At 29.1% G+C, this 8,806-nt stretch overlaps 7 non-coding genes across 7 annotated transcripts; all 7 read left to right on the top strand.

Annotated features, from left to right (window-relative positions):
• The first annotated feature begins 4,111 nt into the window (after nucleotides 1-4,111).
• Nucleotides 4,112-4,183, top strand: Trnaf-gaa. The gene has a single exon. It is a non-coding gene; the product is annotated as a tRNA-Phe (tRNA).
• Nucleotides 4,184-4,296: 113 nt separating this feature from the next.
• On the top strand, nucleotides 4,297-4,369 carry Trnaf-gaa. The gene has a single exon. It is a non-coding gene; the product is annotated as a tRNA-Phe (tRNA).
• A 113-nt stretch (nucleotides 4,370-4,482) lies between these two features.
• Nucleotides 4,483-4,555, top strand: Trnaf-gaa. Its single transcript has one exon. It is a non-coding gene; the product is annotated as a tRNA-Phe (tRNA).
• A 113-nt stretch (nucleotides 4,556-4,668) lies between these two features.
• Nucleotides 4,669-4,741, top strand: Trnaf-gaa. Its single transcript has one exon. It is a non-coding gene; the product is annotated as a tRNA-Phe (tRNA).
• Nucleotides 4,742-4,854: 113 nt separating this feature from the next.
• Trnaf-gaa lies at nucleotides 4,855-4,927 on the top strand. The gene has a single exon. It is a non-coding gene; the product is annotated as a tRNA-Phe (tRNA).
• Nucleotides 4,928-5,037: 110 nt separating this feature from the next.
• Trnaf-gaa lies at nucleotides 5,038-5,110 on the top strand. Its single transcript has one exon. It is a non-coding gene; the product is annotated as a tRNA-Phe (tRNA).
• Nucleotides 5,111-5,223: 113 nt separating this feature from the next.
• Trnaf-gaa lies at nucleotides 5,224-5,296 on the top strand. Its single transcript has one exon. It is a non-coding gene; the product is annotated as a tRNA-Phe (tRNA).
• Nucleotides 5,297-8,806: the final 3,510 nt, after the last annotated feature.

Here is an 8,806-nt window from a genome sequence, read left to right as displayed (position 1 = left end):
CAAAGCCCTGTATGAGAAATCAGTTGCTGTGGTAAAAATTGTTTCACTAATCAATTACACATTAAACATAATTTTGCATTACATTAAGCCAAGTGAAAAAAAAAAATTAAATGGTGTATTATGATGATATTAAATTATTTATTAAAAGTATCGAAATCTCTCTGATGGATCATTGATTTTTCCTCATCTCTACGTATAAGACGCAATAGCAACCGGTTTCATAATTTGAAGAGTGGGTTTAATGTTATAGAAAAATAAAAGCAGAAAGCTTAAGGCTATACTTTATAAATACGAGACTTATTGTAACTATTTGGTAGATGGTAGTAGTATTCTAGCTGGTAATATATCAATATAAGGTGGACAGGGAATATCAATTTAGAATATTTTCCACACGAGTTATATAAGATTCTGCAATCTAGGGAAGACATGTTGTTTGCAAGATTGACTCCAATTATTATCTATAGAAATATCATGTATATTATTAATCTTTTATTTGTATCATTGTGAAACAATAACAAATGTAGTTCTAACAAATGGATTCATCACTGACTAAATTTCGCTCAAATAACTTATATATTAACACATATGCTGAAAAATTTAAAAAAATATAAGTTTAGATATTATGACGACTTGAGAAAATGAGAAAATCTGTAGGAGAAAATGTGTTTTCTGGTATATAGAAAAATTTCGTTCATTGCATTTCTAAATACAATTTTATTTTTACTTAAATGTTCAATTTGTAGTTCTAATTGAATACATAGTTAATACTGTACTACTTGAATCAATTTTAATATTATGTTTATTATAAGAGTAAAATTGTTAACTAATTGATTTTTTTCTTTTTCAGGTAAGTGACTCATATTTTACGATGACCTATTACACATTATTCTGGGTGTTATTGTGCAGAAAGAGTTTGGTAAATACATAATTTAATTAAATATTAATTTATATATTATATTATAACCGTAAGTTTATATACCAATACGTTTGAATAGATATTATATATAAGTCTTGAAAGAAACCTGTTTTAGGATATTATTTTGGTTATTTTGCGTTCGTATCGCTGGCTTTGTAATCACAAATCCAGGGTTGAAACCAGCTTTTTGGCTAACCTAATATCAAGCAGTGGTAATAATATCAAGACGAGAATAAAAACAGTTATTTCATGGTTAATTAATTATCAACATTGGCTCGTTTTGATTAATAGCAGTGTTTGATTAATGTAAATGATCATTTCGTGTTGATAAATAAATAAATGATGACAGAGGCATTAGACAGTACATAAAAAATAATATAGTCAATTATTATTAAATTAAAAAAGTGTAAATGGTAAAAAGTGACCTTGTATAATACTCTTCGCACAGTTGATTGTTTGTTATGTTGTCTGATTTTTCGCAATATATTTACTGAAAGTCGAAAAAAATACTCATATGCTTATAAGTTTATATTTTATATGAGATGCTGAATGAGATATTCTCTCGATGATGCTTCTATTGAAGCTCAACGAACAACCACGAAAGATACGTGCGCTATTTTCATCTTAAAATAGATTGTAACAGAATCGTATTTTTGTTTGGATTTTTAATATAAGGTATGATACAGCAACTCGCGATTCGGTATAGCTAGTTACATAATGATAATTTTTTTGGCTTCTGATTTACATCATTTTACCATTACATTTAACATAATGATAATAAATAGTAGTCTGCTTGAAGAAGGTTCATGGTATGAGAGCACCACAAAATCAATGATTTTTCCATCCCTTGTTTATTATTCCCATCACTGTTTTATTACCATTAATCACTTTATATTGGTTTTTATGAATTTCTTTTTCAAACTTTTGCTTCCATGCCTCCTGGTCCTGTGCTTTGGCAGTTCTCTATATTTCTCTATATTTCGCGTAAGTCATCAACCATCTGCATTCTTCTTCTTCCAATTTGTCAGCCCTTCTATTTTTGCTTTGAACGTGTTGGGTAGGAAGCATCTTTTTGCAGATGGGCCCGATCCAGTTTCTTTTTTTGCAAAGCATGAACCTAAAATCTATATTTTATAATTATCGGAATTTTGTAAGTATTTGCTAGTAGATATATTCCTAGTAATGAAATGTAGACGAGGAATATCACTTTCCGCCTTTTTGCCATACAAGTTCTGAACGCGCCGATGGGTCGTTCATAGTATAAAATTAATGAACCGTGGCATACTCTTAATTGCAGTATAATTCATATTGCTCCATGCGCAATTTCGCTAATTACAAAGTGTCGAACACTAATCTATCTTATAATGATTGCCAGGATCAAATTGATAATGAGTTAAAGCCGCTTTAATTAAAATTCTTAAAAAAAAAACAAAAATAACATATATTATATTAGTAGTTCTGTGCGTAATATCTTCAGTTTTTAACTTTCGAATTCATATATAATGAGCGAATGAATTTATTGTTAGGGAGGTTGACGCCCTGGTAGTTCCACAATTTCGTTACAATAAAACACTTTATTTTTATTATTTTGCTTCTACTTTTATTACATAGAATATTCAAAAATACATCAACTTGTTACGTTATTTGCTAGGTGCCAACTAAGGACAGTTGTGAATTATATGATAGTATAAAGCCAATTGGTGTAATATTGAATATTATAAACCAACGTTCATTAATACCTCGAAAACTTTTAAATGAATAGCTAAACCTCAATTTATATTGATTAAGTCGATTATTTGACCCATCGGGAAGTTTACGCACCTTGCTTTAAGGTAAAATACTATTAACACCTAGTTACTTTCATTATGTAAACAAATTAATTTTTTTTAGGTGCGTTATGCGTTAAAAATATAAAAATCTAATCAGTATATAGTTAATTTTTAAAAATGATCCATCCCAACATCTCCATTGTAACCTTTATAATCCCCATCGTAGTTTTCTAATTTATATTGTTCATCTCTAATAAAGAGTTGATGAGTTTTTGTTCATTCTAGAGACCACCCAAATACATTTACTATTTATTACACAGGCCTATTTATTGCCTCATAACAATATTAATTACGATAGTTAAAGTCTATCAATTTTAGTAATCTTAAGCTCAGACTGTTTTGTATATTTCAGCAACGGTATCCACACTCATATATTTCGAAAACTTGGAGGTTTATGAGTACATGGTATAAAAACAGTTATTTCATGGTTAATTAATTATCAACATTGGCTGGTTTTGATTAATATCAGTGTTTGATTAATGTACATGATAATTTTGTGTTGATACATAAATAAACGACAAAAGAGAGATTAGATAGTCTACATAAAAATAATATAGGTAAAAAAGTGAACTTGTCATAATACTTGTGCCAGGCTAGCTGATTAGGATTGTCATACTATGTACTTTAGCTAGAAGATTTCTAAATTTACAGTTGTGATTAAAACCAGTTATAATATCGTTATAGCGATTAGGTATAATAATATATCAAAGAATGCACCTTTCTTTAATATTTTATAGCTACCATATATGTTCCATTATAGTCAAGGTTACAATCCTATAGACACCTTATATTAATGAGTTTATAATTTGATCAGAAATGCAAGTGCCCGTTGCTCCCTTCTCTTAAAGTGATTAATGATTTAATACCGAGTGGTGTTATATGAAATATGAATGTCTACACATATTCATTTAAAGTAAACATTCATCTCATTGTAATTTATTTAGAGTGAGACTTGATCGTGTGGGCTCTGGAAATGTTGCTATTTACTATAAACAAGATAATGAAAGTTGAATGTGCATAAAGTGATGAAATCTGAGTGGAATTCATTAATTGATGGTGATAAATTGAATATTTTATTAGGTTAGGAGAAGTGGTAGGAAGCTATGTGGAATATGATATCAACTTGAATTTTATAATGGTGGGACTCGTACCTTTTTTCTTTAACGAAATGGGTTTTCTTGAGTGTTCTTCTCCACAAGAAGCCGAAATAGCTCAGTTGGGAGAGCGTTAGACTGAAGATCTAAAGGTCCCTGGTTTCGGCAAAATGTTTTGCGATTTTCCAATAGTATGTCATGTAAATATTGATAATCTACAATTATTAGAAATTTGGATTTGTTCCGGCGTCTGCTCTGGTGTTCTTCTAGCAGCCGAAATAGCTCAGTTGGGAGAGCGTTAGACTGAAGATCTAAAGGTCCCTGGTCGATCCCTGGTTTCGGCAAAATGTTTTGCGATTTCCTGGTAGTATGTCGTGTAAATATTGTTAATCTACAATTATTAGAAATTTGGATTTGTTCCGGCGTCTGCTCTGGTCTTTATAGTCTCGTTTATGCAGCCGAAATAGCTCAGTTGGGAGAGCGTTAGACTGAAGATCTAAAGGTCCCTGGTTCGATCCCTGGTTTCGGCAAAATGTTTTGCGATTTCCTGGTAGTATGTCGTGTAAATATTGTTAATCTACAATTATTAGAAATTTGGATTTGTTCCGGCGTCTGCTCTGGTCTTTATAGCCTCGTTTATGCAGCCGAAATAGCTCAGTTGGGAGAGCGTTAGACTGAAGATCTAAAGGTCCCTGGTTCGATCCCTGGTTTCGGCAAAATGTTTTGCGATTTCCTGATAGTGTGTCATGTAAATATTGATAATCTACAATTATTAGAAATTTGGATTTGTACCGGCGTCTGCTCTGGTCTATATAGTCTCATTCATGCAGCCGAAATAGCTCAGTTGGGAGAGCGTTAGACTGAAGATCTAAAGGTCCCTGGTTCGATCCCTGGTTTCGGCAAAATGTTTTGCGATTTCCTGGTAGTATGTCGTGTAAATATTGTTAATCTACAATTATTAGAAATTTGGATTTGTTCCGGCGTCTGCTCTGGTCTTTATAGTCTCGTTTATGCAGCCGAAATAGCTCAGTTGGGAGAGCGTTAGACTGAAGATCTAAAGGTCCCTGGTTCGATCCCTGGTTTCGGCAAAATGTTTTGCGATTTCATAATAGTATATCATGTAAATATTGATAATCTACAATTATTAAAAATTTGGATTTGTTCCGGCGTCTGCTCTGGTCTTTAGAGTCTTCATGCAGCCGAAATAGCTCAGTTGGGAGAGCGTTAGACTGAAGATCTAAAGGTCCCTGGTTCAATCCCTGGTTTCGGCAAATTGTTTTGCGATTCTCCAATAGTATGTCATGTAAATATTGATAATCTACAATTATTAGAAATTTGGATTTGTTCCGGCGTCTGCTCTGATCTTTATAGTGTCGTTTATGCAGCCGAAATAGCTCAGTTGGGAGAGCGTTAGACTGAAGATCTAAAGGTCCCTGGTTCGATCCCTGGTTTCGGCAAAATCTTTTGCTTTTTTAAATATCATTATTATAAAAACTTACTAGAATCATTATGTTATTGTTACTATTTGGATTTTTTAAATCGACGTCATTGTAACAAAACAGATTTTCTCAAGAGATTTTAGTGAAATTTTAGAATCCGAAGAAGCAAAACTGAATATTAATGCTCACGTTTGAAAATTTGGATTGTAAACATATTGCTTATAGAAGTACCTATCAATCTCGACATATATATATATATATATATATATATATATATATTTATATTATGGTTATCCTTCAATCGCCTTCATTTGAATATCTCAAATCACAACGCACTAGATCTGGCTGGTATGTGAATTACACAGCATGATACCACTTTTGGAGTCGTAAATTATTTATCGATTCATATTCAAAACTCTTTTTTTCAATTTGTTTATTTCAATATATTAGTTTGACTAACATGCAGGAATTTAATCGTATTGGGTTACATATGGAATAATTTATTGAGGTCTTATTATGCAAACATTTGTTGTACAAGAAATGTTATGACATTAATATAATTCATATGGAGTCAATAATTAATTAATACGTATTCTAATATTTAATAACATCTAATTTTTGTTGTATATACCATGTTACAAAAATCATAAAATTATGGTATATATTACTTATTTAATACATTTTAAATTTTTTAACATTTATTCATTACTTTGCATATTTTACTAATTAAATTTAAATATACATTTCATATTTTTAAATCGTATATTCAACCATGTGCCGTCTTAACTTTTTTACAATATTTATCACATTGATGTCAAAGGTTAATAACTTTCTTTTTATCAAACATTTCAAAATTCATGACTTGCTGAACATTCCATTTGTTTGATTATTTATTTATTTATCAATGCAAGTTTTATAGTCACCTGAAGGCTATTTTTGCACTGAATTAATTAATTTAAATACAAATTATTAATAGAAATTATAATTTTTATTTATTTATAATCTTGACTTACTGAACTAGATTCTGAAATGAAGCAGCAATTTTTAATTTAGTCATCTAATAAATGTATAAATCATTTCACATGTTTATTTACTTGTTTAGAATATTGAATGACTTTGTATAAAATATAATGTATAATCAATTTTGTATAATCAATTGTTTTGAGATGATTTTAAAGATAATTCTTACATTAGCCTACTTATTTACTTAAGCTTTGTCATATGGAAGGTATCTTAAAATCACACCTTCATTTAATAATGGGACATTAAAACTAATTACCACCTTCATAAATTTTCTCTTCGACAGTTTTTAACACGAATTAGGTTAATTAGAAAATATATAAAATAAATGGTCTTACTTGACAACAAAATTACTACACGATTATTAAGTAGAAAGTCACCTCGTGATATCTAATAATAAGTTTTCTCTCGAACGTCGAACAATCTTTAATAAAATTAAGATAAAAATGAGAAAATTGTTGTGATATTTATTATGAAGTTTGCATTTTTATTTTTCTGATACTGTTAGTCTAAGTTAAATGAAAAAAAAAATAAATTAAAAGTTTAATTATTTTCCTAACTCTCTATATAATAAAATAACTTATATTTTATTATATAGAGAGTTAGGAAAATAATTAAACTTTTTTGTCACTTTTTGGCTAATTTTATATACAAAATGCCACATCTATGTCTCAGGGCAAGATTAACACTAACCATTTGATTGATCAATTTATACTAATATTTTATACTTAGTAAATGAAAAAAATATCTTTTCAAGTGATTTATGTTTTTTTGTTAGAAACGGTAGAGCAGAAATTTAATCATACTCTTATTCGTAAATCTTTCTGTTGTTCTCTGATTAATTTATTTTTATGGATCGTAAATTTAACGAATTTATAGCTTCGGTCTTAAATATATATTTATATTATAGCTTCCATAATAATATTATAATTTATAAATTACTTTTTATGTAGTTAGAAAATTCATTTCATATCCTAGTCGTAACTGTGAATTTGATTAAAATTCTGATCCAAATTTATTGCAAATCGTAAATTATCTATGACTTTGATTCAAAAGTAGACAAAATTATAATAAATTGTGATTAGTCTATTTTAGAACTTAAGGCTTAATTATCTAACCAATGTAAAATTTAGGGTTACATGTTATTCCAACATTTTGATAATGTTTGAGCAAATCGAAAATTAATCACCTTTATAATGAATTTATAACAAAACTGTATACACAATTTAAAAAATGCCATAAAAATTATATACTCTAGTTAGTTTAAATAATATTCAAAGAAATGCTAAATATTTGTTCTATACTTCAAACTATTTATTACTTTTAAAAGGTTCAAATGTAATTTTGAAGTTATATTAAGTAAAAGTGAAATTATTGCTCTAGGTTTAAGCTCAAGATTTTGAAATTTTAAAATTCGTTTGTATAATATGGAAATCGTGCTGATTAGCTTTTGGTAATAGGCAAAGATCAGCTAGGCCTTTTTTGTAAAATATTTTATTGACTTTGATGATAGAGTTATCATAATCCTAACGAACTTCCTTAAATATTATAGACTTATTAAATTAAAGGTGGTTTAATATTAAAAAATTATCAAAATTTAGAAGTTTTTCAAATTGCCCATTAAGACAATACCACTTACACCTAGTAAGTAATTTAAAATTCGTTCGTATAATATCAATGGGAATTAAATCGTGCTTTTGGTATTTGATAAAGATCGGCTGGGCTATTTTTTTGTAAACTGATTTTATTGACCTTGTATGATGATAGAGATATCATAATCGTTACGAACACCCTATGGTATTATAGACCAATTATAGATGGTTTAGTAATAAAAAATATAAAAATTTAGAAGTTTTTCAAATTGTCCATTAGAGCAATACCAATTACACCTGGATAATTGTTCAGTCTAACAATCACTACTTCGATTATTGCTGTAATTCTTTCTAAATACCATGTGTCTTTTACTATAGGGTTTGTAATTTTGCATTGTTGGCTTGAATAACTAAACTGCTAGCTCCTTGTCTTCAAAGTGTCATATAATAATAGTTGTAATTGGCATAGCAGGACTAATTGATATACCATATACCGTTGTAGATATATCAGTTCCTAGAGCAAAGTGCCGGCATATGATTTTCCTACATGGGAGTCCCGACCATGATGCATTAATAACGCCAATTTGATCAATTATTACAAAGTGCCCCATGCGTTGCGGAAGTATTTAAGATGTTTATTCGTGCAATTTTTTAAATCGAAGCTGGAGGAAGTTTACATCACAGAATAGTAATTTTGTGTAATTAGATCTCATTTACATCGCTATTATATCAAATTTATAGACTTACATTCTACGACATCAAAAACTCACTTCAGTAACGTAAAATTTAGTGAAATATTATCAAAATTGAAATATAGTATATTTCGTAGTTGATAAAATTTACTACAAGTCCATTCCAACAGTTATATACACTCCGATATTAAAGTTTTGATGAAAACGACCTGGAATTTGATTTT

The sequence above is a fragment of the Ctenocephalides felis genome, unplaced genomic scaffold, assembly GCF_003426905.1.
Source record: "Ctenocephalides felis isolate EL2017-DRISC unplaced genomic scaffold, ASM342690v1 CF-g0.4_SCAFFOLD_01170, whole genome shotgun sequence".
Classification (NCBI taxonomy): domain Eukaryota; kingdom Metazoa; phylum Arthropoda; class Insecta; order Siphonaptera; family Pulicidae; genus Ctenocephalides; species Ctenocephalides felis.
The sequence above is the reverse complement of the archived record's forward strand: the minus strand, read 5'-3'. Positions and strand labels throughout refer to the sequence as shown.